The sequence below is a fragment of the Tamandua tetradactyla genome, chromosome 6 (genome assembly GCF_023851605.1).
Source record: "Tamandua tetradactyla isolate mTamTet1 chromosome 6, mTamTet1.pri, whole genome shotgun sequence".
NCBI classification, from domain to species: domain Eukaryota; kingdom Metazoa; phylum Chordata; class Mammalia; order Pilosa; family Myrmecophagidae; genus Tamandua; species Tamandua tetradactyla.
In genome coordinates, this window is record NC_135332.1 from 137,263,429 (window position 1) to 137,276,048 (window position 12,620).

At 41.1% G+C, this 12,620-nt stretch overlaps 1 long non-coding RNA gene across 1 annotated transcript; it reads right to left on the reverse strand.

The window, feature by feature from the left end:
- Positions 1 to 5,998: 5,998 nt before the first annotated feature.
- On the reverse strand, positions 5,999 to 12,008 carry LOC143686381 (uncharacterized). The gene is made up of 3 exons (XR_013177106.1): positions 11,708 to 12,008; positions 7,942 to 8,536; positions 5,999 to 6,633 (listed from the first exon to the last, which is right to left on the reverse strand). It is a non-coding gene; the product is annotated as an uncharacterized LOC143686381 (long non-coding RNA).
- Between the last annotated feature and the right edge of the window lie 612 nt (positions 12,009 to 12,620).

Here is a 12,620-nt window from a genome sequence, read left to right on the forward strand (position 1 = left end):
TAACAAGATAGGGATTCAGCTTAGAAAACTTTTTGGCTAACCATTGTTCAGGCAAATAAAAATGAGGATGACTTGGGCAAAATAAAAGAGCCGGGTGTGCCAAAAAGTCACATGAATTTTATTTTCCTAAGGCCACATTCCTTATCTGTTTTGAAATGAACCAGAACCTCCTCCTCACAGTGTCTTCTACTGGCCTCCTTAGTTGCCCCAAGACTGGCAAATATATGAACCTAGAATGGGTGGAGATACAAAACCTCAGATTTTCAAGTCAAAGCGCTCTCAGGGTTCACTTTGGTTCACCGGCTGTCCCGCCTTTCCCTCCCTCTTTTGGGAGCTGGAGAAACAAGACAGAGTTTAGGCAAATGGCCCCCACACAAGTCAGTGATGGAGTGGAATGGCAGAGGCCACACTGGGACATAACCCTGTGACTCCCAGTGCAAGAGTTCTGTCTGTTGTCTTGGGCTTTTTGTCTCTCAGGCTTCACACATAAATCATATATATGTATTCTCCCATCTTCTGCTTTGGTTCAGAGTTTTACAATAATTTCCCTCAAATAGATTTTCAGTTTGTTCCCCTTTAGATTTGGAAAAGTCTCAAACCTGTAGAAAAGTTGTAAGGATTATACAATGAACATATGTATTCTCTTCACCTAGATTCAATGAAATAACATATTTTCTCTCTCACCCTATACGTTTACTTTTTTTGGAACCGTTTGAAAATTGCAGGTATCATGACATTTATACCTAAAATATTTCGACCTATATCTTCCAAGAACAAAGACATTCTCCTTCAAAACAATCAGACTCCAGGAATTTAACACAGATACAAAAGTATTATCTAATAAGATAGACTATATTCAAACTTCCCCAATTATCCCAAAAATGTCCTCTGTAGCCGTTTTCTTCCTTCCTCTTTTCCCTCTCCTCTCTTCTCCTTTCCTCCAGTTTTGGAACCAGCACCCAGTCATCCAGCCATTGAGTTTGGCTGCCATGTCCCTCGAATCTCTTTTAATCTGGAGTATTCTCACAGCTTATGATTGTACATGTGTGTGTGTGTTTCACAACATAGACATTTTTGAAGAGTCTATGCCAGTCGCCTTAAATAATGCCCCACAGTCTGGATTTGTCTGCTTGTTTTTTCACTATCAGATTCAGGTTAAACATGTTTTTTGGTAGGACTGTCACATGGGTGATGCTGTGTACTTCCCATTGTATCTCAAGAGGGGCATGATGTCCATCAACAATCACCATTATTGATGATACTTGGCTAAGATGATATCTGCCAGATCTCGCCATTGTAAAGGTATCTTTTTCCTTTAGTGATTTAATGAATAATCTGTGGGGATATTTTTAGAGAAGACTTGTTTTTAGTTACATACTATAGTATAGCCAGACTTAAAAAGCAACGTTGACCAAAAGATGTATAAACCAATTACAAAATGATCAAAAAACTTGGACAGACATTTTTCCAGAGAGGATATATGAATGGCCAATAAACACATGAAAAGATGCTTGATATCATTAGCCCTTAGGGAAGTGGAAATCAAAACCACAATGAGATACTATTTCATACCCACTAGGATGGCTATTTAAAAAAAAGGATGGGGAGGGTGCTGGTTTGAAAGGATGTATGTACCCTAGAAAAGCCATGTTTTAATCCTAGTCCCATTTTGTGGGGGCAGCTATTCCTTCTAATCCCTTTTTAGTATTGTGTGTTTGAAACTGTAATTAGATCATCTCCCTAGAGATGTGACTTAATCAAGAGTGGCTGATAAACTGGATTAGTTGGAGGCATGTCTCCACCCATTTGGGTGGGTCTTGATTAGTTTCTGAAGTCCTATAAAAGAGGAAACATTTTGGAGAATGAGAGAGAATCAGAAAGAGCAGAGAAGTATGGCATAGCCATGAGAAGCAGAGAGACCCGGCCAGTGACCTTTGGAGATGAAGAAGGAAAATGCCTCCCGGGTAGCTTCATGAAACAGGAAGCCAGGAGAGAAAGGTAGCAGATGATGTCATGTTCGCCATGTGCCCTTCCACTTGAGAGAGAAACCCTGAACTTCATTGGCCTTCTTGAACCAAGGTATCTTTCTTTCCCTGGATACCTTTGATTGGACATTTCTATAGACTTGTTTTAATTGGACATTTTCTCAGCCTTAGAACTGTAAATTAGCAACTTATTAAATTTCCCTTTTTAAAAGCCATCCTGATTCTGGCATATTGCATTCCAGCAGCTAGCAAACTAGAACAGGGGGAATAACTGTTTGTAAGGATACGGAGAAATAGGAACCTTTGTGAATTGTTGATGGGAATATAAAAATTGTGCAGCCATTGTGGAAAGCAGTAAGGCATTTTCCCAAAAATTTAATGAGAATTACCATATGACCCAGCAATCCTAATTCTAGGTATATATCTGAGGAAATTAAAAACAGGGACTCAAACACATACTCATACACCATGTTCATAGCAACAGTAATCACAATAGCCAAAGGGTGGAAATAATCCATCAACAGACGAATGGCTAAACTAAATGTAGTACACAAACACAATGGATTATTATTTGGCTGTAGAAGGAATGAAATTCTGAGACATGATGCAACATGGATGTACCTTGAAAAATGTGGAATGGAATAAGCAAGACACATAGGACAAACACTGTAGGACTTTACTTATATGAACTATCTAGAAATAGCAAATTTATAGTGAAAGCAAGCAGATTAGAGTTTACCAGGGGAAGAGGATAAGGGTAGGGAGAGTAAATAGCTTGGTGGGAAGAAAATGTATGTAAATTTTGGAAAATTTTAAATTAAAGACAATCAATTAAAAAAAACACAATGAAAAAAATAAAAAAACAATGTTAACTTAATATTAGCCATCACTACGTTAGCTGAAGTGCAATACCTAACATAATCTGCTCATTTACCACATGTTTTTCACACAAGGCCTGGGGTGGGGAGGGATAGGGTTAAAACCTTCATCCTTTATAAATCACCAGCTTCCAGAAATCTGAAAGTCATTCTTACGGCTTTTTCAGCGCATCTAATAATTGTCCAGAGTATTGACCTCATTCAAGCTTTCTGGCCCTTACTAAAATTCAAGTTGAAACCTGAGAAGGCAGACCCCCCCCCATCAAATTAAATATAACAAAGAGCAAAACCCCAAGTAGGCAACCCCAATGCCTAAAACACAAAATTGCATTAAGTAAATCAAAGTTCCTTCTCAGCACTTCCAAGCTGGAGTACCACAGACAACATAAAGCTTATTCTATTACATTTGCAGCAGGGTGGCATTTTCTTTGCTGACTAGCACAAAGGACGTGAACTTGAGGAAGCAGGACAAAAATAGATCTCCAAAGCCAATGCCAATCTTGTTTAAGAGGTCAAAATTACTTGCTGCTGGAAGTTACTATTTTGGTAATTAGTATTTCAACACTAAAAAAGCACACCTAAATCTCTGAGTGAAGAGTAAACACGGTATTCACAATGGATAATAGATGCAAGTCCACCCTCACAGCACTCCCTTGCTAAGAGAAGACCAGGGCTCCATGGGGAAGTCCTTGGAAAGATTTCCGTACTGTTTCCCCTACTAGTCTGCAAGCTCTACAAGGACAGGAACTTTCTTATCTTGGCCTCTTTTATCTCCAGTGTCTACAACAGCATCTGGCATACGTTGAGAGTCTAATTATTATTGTTTGAAGGCTGAATGGCTAAAAACAGTGCTCTTCAAAGTCTAGTCAATTCAACATTTCCTTATGCTTTCTAAGCAAGAGATTTAAGTCACTCCGTGACCCCTTTCCCACCTCCCTGTGTTTAATTTAATGACAAAATGTGTTTCTCTGGAGTATGTGAGTAATAAGGGCCTTCTTAATTTCTCACCACCTCCAGCAGCTCAGCTAGTCATTTCAGGACAGTGCAGGTTCAAGACAAACCTCTGCGTCAGATCAGGTCACAAATCAACACCTCAAGGCCAGGCACCTATTGCTCTCTCACTCTCTCTCTCTTTCTTCATGAAATGTGAACTAGGAAGGGATCTCCCATCATCACTGGTGTGTTTTTATCTCCTTCCAAGGTCACCATTGCTGGGTTGCTAAAGGTCATGGGGGAAGGGAGGTCTGAGGATTATTGATAGACTATGGAAATTGCTTAAACATGTAACATTATTTCTCTATATGACTTTGTCTAGAAAAATTGCCATATAAAATTATGGCTAAATTAGAATAAATACAGAATGCCTAATCAAAATAAATTATTTTCCCTATAAACACTAATGCATTTTTTGGTCAAGTGCCAATGCCTTAGTTTCAGGGAATGTGAAGAACCGTGTAGTATGTTTGTTCACATGAATCAGAACCATTATGACTAAGAGATGGTAGATGAGGAAGTAAATGGCAGAAGAAAGGGGAAAAATAACAAAAATTAGAATATAAAATAGCAGCAGCTTGTGCTGCTGATATAAGAATAGCAGCAGCCTGATAGAAGTAAGACAGGCTTCTTACTTCTATTCTCAATGACCCCATGAAGTAAGAACTAAATGTTATTCCCTTGAGCAAAGTAGGAAACTGAGGCTTAGCAAGGTTATGACTTGCCACTAAGGGGTAGAGCAAGGCTTTGAACCTAGTTGTGTCTGACCCCAGATTGCTCTCATTTTGCCATACACCAGGAGGGCTTCTAAATGCACAGCGGACATGAAAGCCTGTTGTTTACAAGTGTTTGGCAAGTTTTCAATGAAATCTTTCATCATTTCTTAAAGTGCCTACACTGAGAGGAACTCAGAATATTTAAGCAACTGTAGAATGGCCATTCCAGAGTTCAGAGAGAAGAACCCCTCTGCTCTTCTTAAACATCTTTTTGATACTTTTCAGTCCTTTTATTGTTGTTCTGGTTCACTTTGGATCCATCTCCAAAAATGGCACATTCCGGAAAGTGATGGATATAGCTCACTTCCTGTGGGCATCCGTGTGCAAACAGATGAAAAGCTTTGCTACTGTAGGTGAGCTGAACCAAGGACACTGGGCAGAATCAGCCTCTAGTGTGAATGATTTAAAGGTTCTCTTCCTGCTGACTTTCTTAGACGCAGATCCAATTGGCTCACGCTTTATCCCTCTCCCTTGTAAAGTTAGGAAAGAAGGCATGAATGTACTAAGGTTTCTTTTATTTTTTTAACCTAACACCTAGAAATAGCAGAAGGTTTACACTTAACAAGACTAATTTTATCTAAGTGCCATGATTTTACGGGTGGGGATTCTTCTAAAACCAGTTTTCATATTGGCAACAACTGCTTTTTATAAGGCTCCATTTCGTATCCTGCACCACTCTGGACTCAGGTTTTCTCTCTCACTTCTTATATTTCCCCCACACTCCCCAGGCACATACAAGAAAAACACTTCAAATCAGTTTTCAAAAGCAAGCATGTTTTTTCTTAATTTCCCCTTAATGTAAGTGTGGTTAAACCACTACCCAAATAACAGGAACTCCCTTATAGCATGCTCCCTTATAGGTCTCTTCCAGTCCCAACTCAAAAGTACCCATCCATAACAACCGCTCCCCTTTGGGATTTCAAGGAATAATAAATAAGTGAATACGTGGAAAGGCATGTGAGACTGCCTTTTGATTGCCTGGTGTGGGATTGCCAAGTTTCATTTTGCAATTAAGGATAACAAATCCTAATGTATATTATCATCATGGCTTCATAGGCAAGAGACAATATAACAGAAAAACATGGAAGTACATAATTGCAGTATGATGAAAATTTTGGCTAGGCTTTGTCCTTAGTTCCTGGGGAAGCAACCTCTGAATTGTTGGAATTTCCTGTGATTGGAGAGTCTTGTTCTTCATGGCGGGTGCAGAACCATACCTGGTAGTTCATATGCTAATGAGAGGACAGGGAGGGGCCAACCACACCTGCAGTCCTGGGGGTGGGTGGAGGTGGAGGGTGGGTCCCACAAGAAAGGCCAACCATGTGATTAGAGGGCAGGGCTTTGAGCTGCATCCTGTCAGCCCAGCTTCCGGATCTCTGGGAGGGAGGGGGCACTGCTGATGGCGCTCCACCAGGAGGGCATCGATTCCATCAATCCTGCCTGTGCAATGCGACCCCTATAACTGCAGACGCTTGAAGCTCCAATGAGCTTTGTGATTGAGAAAATACATCATTACTGTCCTGGAGGGTGATGCCTTCTGCCCTCAGGTGGAGAGAACATGGAAGCTTGTGTCTGAGAACCTCCCACACCTCGCCCAATGCGTCTCTTCTTTTGGCATCATCTTATTTGTATCCTTTTACTATGATAAAACTATTATCATAAATATTGCACTCAGTGAGTTCGGTGAGTTGTTCTAGAGAATTATCAAACCACGGGGGCGGGGTGGAAACCCCCTAATCTGTAGTTAGCTGGGCCCCTGAATTTATGATTGGTACCTGCAGACACTCTTGAAGAGGATTAAGATTATCCAGTGTAAACGGATGGTCCTTACCCCGGGAGTCCAGTGGCCTATCTCCGGGTAGACTCAGAATTGAATTTGATCAAGTTACTGCAGTAGTTGCAGTTGCTGATTTAATTTTTTAAACTATTCAGTCGATGTCACAAGCCATTGTGATTGTTACTGTTGAGTTTTCTTATGTCCTTTACGATAATGATCTCAGACTGAAAAATAAAGAAGAAAATAATAAACTGAGTTTATGGAATTTGGTTTATGTACAGAAAAGCAACTGCTTTGTTCTTTTTTTTAAGTCTCATTCTGCCATAAATCGGTTAAAATTTCATGATAGACCAGCACTGGTCCTGGCACCCACTGCCAGGACCACTGACCTAAGAAAAAGTCTTTGTTGACATTTCCCCACTTCTATTACCTGGTAGGACTAATCTCCTTCTACTTTCTTCCCAAGTATTTTGTGAATAATCCAGTTATATTACATAGTTTCATAATTATTCCAATTACCGTGTAATCTATCAGCTAGACCACAACTTCTTAAAGGCACAAAGATCATGTACTACCCATTTTTCTGCTTGCAGAATGTAGCACAAGGCCTGGAATACAGTGTGCTCCAGGAGCGTTCTTCCAATTATTTTATACGTAAATCGGTCAAATGTAACGAGAAAGTTCTCTCCCTAGGCAACACTGTTCACTTTATTTGCAAGCCAGCATACCACAGAAGGCCCTTGGACAACCCAGGGATGTAAAGAAAGTTATACACATGGAATATACACATGCCGTGGGCATACAGCAATGGCTTGCAAATTTAAACTTAGGTTGAAATAATAATTAGTAAATGCCATTGTTCAGAAAAACCATACAAGCTAAGAAATTGGTTTGGAGTTACGTTTAAACATTGATAGTGACATTGGATATATATCTCTATCTATCTATCTATCTATCTATCTATGTGTGTGTGTATACATATATATATATATATATATTCCAAATGAAAATGGAATTTCTAGATGCAGAATAAGAGTAAGAATCATCACATACTTGGGCAGGATAATAGCAAGTAAAAAATGAATATTCTGTATTCATTTATCCAGGTTGTTTATTGGTGAGTCATGGCTCTGTGGTTTGAATACTGAACACAGAGCCAGCAGTTTCCTGAGACCAGGAAAACAACATGTCCTAATTTATTTCCCTGACAAAAGCTGGCTACAGTTCAGCAATGTGGGCAAATATATTCCATAAAAATATATACATAGATTTTCTCATTACATTGACAATCTCTCCTTATGAGAGGTGGAATCACCCCCAACTTTTTCTCTTTTATACATACACATTTCCCATGGAGCAAAGAGTAAAAAAAGTACAAAGAATTAAAATTATAGCCAATTGTTTCTTGCACTACCCAAATCACAGAATGTAAGCCCTCATAGTGTTATGTTAGCTGTTACTTTCACTCCTGTTAAAGCATTCAGAAGTCAAATTGTTGGGCTCTGGCTTAAAGGGTTCAAATTGGGACTTACCTTTAGCAGTATTTAAATAGTTGTGAGACTACACAAGCTTTAGGGATGAAATAGGATGAATTAGCAATTGTTGGGAGGATCTGAGGAAAACTGGAAACCCATAGTATCACCATGTGACTGGAGCTCGTTTTCCTAGTCTTCAAGCTAAAATGAATGGAAACAGCTCTGGGGGCTTCACTTGATCATTTTTAATCCAATGGTTGAATATTTTTCAACTGCTTAGGTTTGTAGTACTTAGGCTTAGATGAGCACTCCCATGTTTTTGTTAAGGCAGCATTATGCAGGTTTGTGCCACTCGTTACTCTCTTGCCTACCTCCCAGGTGGTCCCTAGTGACCCTGTTTTGTTCACCTCCTCTTCACTCTGTCGGTCAGGGAGGGAGTCTTGCCGTAGGGATCAGGACACCCAACACTGGACAGATGAGACTGGCAGGTCATATACACTCACAGACTGGAGGGAGGCGGGCACCGCACATCACGCAGGGCCACACAGGGGTGCTCTCGGGGCTGTGCAAGGCAGGCTTTGTCGTGCCCAGACGGTTGGGTGGTCCCTGGCTCCTTCCCACACGAGGGTGTGATTGGCTCTTCTGAATAATTCTGCAGGAAGTGAAACCCACTAGGTTGAGGACTGGGTGGAGTGCAGCTGGTTTCTGATAGGGGAACTAGCTGGGTGGGGAGCTGTTGTGTAATTAAGAATTTGACTAGTCTTTTTCCCCAGACACCTTCTAAATCTTTGGACTTCCCCATGATAGGCGTGTCCTTTTTCATTCATGTTGGGCCCCAGAGCACATCTGATAAATTATACTCCAGGGTGGAGCCAATCACACAGCTATTCTTAGAGTAGCGGTTAGACACCCAGAAAAACCAACCATGTGATTAGGGGTTGGAGATTTGAGCCATGTCATATCAGCCTAACCTCTGGGAAGTAAGTTCAACCACATGCGTCTTGATCTAATCATGCCTGTGTCATGAGAACCCCATAAAAACTCTAGACTCGGAAGCTCGGGTGAGCTTCCCTGGGTGATAATAAACATTAGTGTGCCAGGAGGGTGATGGGTCCTGACTCCACAGGGGGAACACACAGGAGCTTCCCATTTGGGACCCCTTCAGATCTTGCCCTATGCTTCTCTTATTTGTATATTTTTTTGCTATAATAAAACCAATTTAAGTACAGTGTTTTCCCGAGTTTTGTGAGTCGTTCTAGCAAATTATCAAACATGAAAGGTTGGTGGATGTGATGGTTTGAAGCTGTATGTACCTCAGAAAAGATCATGTTCTTAAATTTAATCCATTCCTGTGGGTGTAGACACGCTGTATGTGGGATCTTTTGGTGAGTAGGATCTTAGCTTGAAATGTGAACCACGTCATTCAGGGTGGGGCTTAATCCTCTCATTGAACTCTTTTATAAGACAGAGAGAAGATATAGAAGAAAAAGAGAAAAGAAAAAAAAAAGCCCAGAGAAGCTTAAAGAGAAGGACACAGAGAAGCTTAAAGAGAAGAACACAGAGAAGCTAAGAGAGAGAAACATGCAGAAACTCAGAGAGGAAGCCACTGAAGCCAGAAACTGGAAGCAACAAAACTGAGGAGACACCAGCAGACATCGCTACCATGCCTTGAGAATTGCTGGTAAACAGTTTTCAGGTAGAAAACATTGCCTGTTGGTGCTTTAATTGGGACATTTTCATGACCTCAGTAGTGTAAACTTATAAGTTAATAAGTCTGCATTGTAAAAGCCAAACCGTTTCTGGTACATTCCACCTCAGCAACTTTAGTGAACGAAAACTCTTGGTTTTCAGCTTTAGCAAACCAAAACAGTGGGTGTTTCCAAATAGTTAATTGGATTTTAAATATGGGTCAGATAGTGGTCAGGTGCAACACAATGGGAGACAGAGACCATATAGCATGGGAAGAGAGAGCTTGTTACTCACAGATCCCAGAGAGAAAGGAGTGTCATGAGGGGGCGATGGGAAGTGTGATTGGCGCAGGTGGCTCACCCAGCAGGTGGGGTGCACACAGGCAGAGCAAGAGGAATCCGTGGGCTTGTGCCTTTATTGAGGTCCGGAGGTGTAAGTTAATAGAATTCTTACAGGATTCAAGGATTGGTGAGTTTAAAGCAGCCACACGTGAAAAAAGTGAAGGAACTGGGGGTCTTAGGGCTGTTGGCAGGGTTAGCTTCTCATCTGGGACTAGCTGTGGGTTTGTGTAAGGTGTCTGGGTAGCTTGGGTGGTGGCCAAAGATGCAGATTTGGGCTCTGGGGGAGTGTACGCCCCAGGGCTGGAAAGCTGTTCATTAACTAGGCCAAAGCTCAATGTTGAAGCAAGTAACTTAGCTAGAGTAAGATGGTTGCTGAGGCAGCACACACAAAAATATGATGGTTATGACAGTGGGAACCCCTGAATTTGTAACCAGTTGGTCAGAAGTGCATGTGACCCAGGAACCACAGAACTTGAGACTTGTGTTCAAAGTGAGGGCAGCCTGGTGGGGACTGTGGCCTTAACTTGTGGAGTCTAAACTAACTCCTGGTAGTCAGTCAGAAGTGCATGTCAGGAGTTATCATAGTTAGAGCCAAACTATGGTTCTATCATAGTTAGAGTCACATGGAGATAACCTAATCAAGTTTCCAACCTATAGTACTGAATAGAGATTAGAAGAAACTGCTGCTCCCACAAGATTGATTAGGATTAAAACATGGCTTTTTTAGGGTGCATAAATCCTTTCAAGCCAGCACAAGGAGGGAGGACATATCTGGCAAGAGCAGGGGACCTTGTGGTGAGGCCTTTGGGGCCCTGTGAGGCTCAAAGATGTCAAGGCCCATGAAATTTTAGGCCACACCCTTAGAATTCATACCCTTGTGCAGCACCACCCAAATTTTGCCAAGGTTGGTTACACAAACAGAGTATGGCAGAAGTGATGGTGCGTCACTCCAAGGTTAGGTTATAAAAGACATCACGGCCTGGATCTTGGCCTGTTTCTCTCAGATCACTCACTCTGGGGGAGGCTACCTGCCACACTGTGAGCAGCCCTAGAGACAGGTCTCGAGGCAAGGAACTCAAGTGTCATACCAACATTATCTGAGTGAGCTGGAAGCAAGTTCTCCAGCCCCAGTCAAGCCTTCAAATGATGGCTGGACCACAGCCTCATGAGGCCATGAGCTAGAACCATGTGGCTAAGCTGACCCAGATCCCCAATCCTCAGAAATGATGTCGTTTAATAAATACTTTTTAAGCCATTAATTTTGAGGGTGATTTGTAACACAGGAATAGATCACTAATATATTCACTGTCATCTTAGGCAAGTTAGGTAACTGAGTCTGTTTCCTCACTTATAAAGTGGGGATTAATATAAATAGAAATATATATACCAGAGATGCATAAAATACCAGAGTATAAAATAAAAGGTAAGGGGTTATAGTGTGCAAATACATATCAATTAAACTTGTTTTTTTATAAAGAAACAAATTGAAGAAGCACAGAAAACACACACACGCAAACAAATAGGAGTTGGGAGACAGAAAAAGAAGGGTGGGGACTTAAAATAGAGATAGGAAAGAGGCTAAAAAATAATTATACACATCCTATAATTGGGCCATATTTCTGACTCTGAAATTTTGGATACCCAACCTCCTTCTCATCCCACCCTGACCACCCCTCCCACACACACATGGACACAGAAAACATGGATATTGGGTATTTATTCAGTTCAGAGTACAAAAATTTTAAAAAGGAAATCCAATTACTTAGAGATACATAATTATTTCTAGTACTAACCTGGATGGGACTCTTCCTTGGATGATGGCCTTAAGCAGGGAGTACAAGCTAATGCCTTCACATTTACAAGTACAATGAAATGGGAAGACAGACACATTCAGAGTGTCTCAGATCGTGCAGACCTGTAATAGACTGTCAAAAAGCAGTGCCCATTATTATTACTACTCAGAGTAAGGCTTTGCCAGTACTGCAGCTCCATTCTAAACAACATTTGCCTTTCAAAGATGAAAACTCTTGATTTTCTATCCTCATAAATGTTAAAAACAGTCCATTTTCAGTCATGAAATTAATGGAAACAGTTTTGAAAAATCCTGGTTCTATTTTCCCATATTCCTTCCATCTCAACAAGAAAGAAAGAGGAGAAACTTGGGGACATAAACGTCCATCCTCCTAGTCAACCCACGTGCAAAACTTTAGTTCTATTTGATACTTTCCCCTTTTCACCTTTTCCTACCTTACTGCCAAGTTCTGATTTGTTAGTAACATCTCTTCTTATCTGTTCCCTCCTTTATATTCCTGCTGCCATTGTCCACACTGAGTTTTAACTCTTCACGCCATATTTAGGCAATAGACCCCAGCTGATGTACTGCTTCTTGCGTCTTCCCAGCCAAGTCATGATACATATGATTGCCAGAGCACTTTCACCTCTTTCACCACTATTCAGTCAAGGATCTGAGGATTCAATGTCCTCAAAATCAAAGACACAGTCTTCTGCCCCAACTCTAACTCCCTAATCTAACCCCAATATAACTCCTCCACCAGACCTTGCTCACTCTCCTTTCTGGGCCTTTTCTTACTCTATGGTTCCCACCCAGAATGCACCAACAGCAGCTCCTTTCTGGATTCCAATTCCATCATTGATTGGATTATTCCATACAGCTGTGACTAGGCCAATTGTGGGTATTAACCTTTG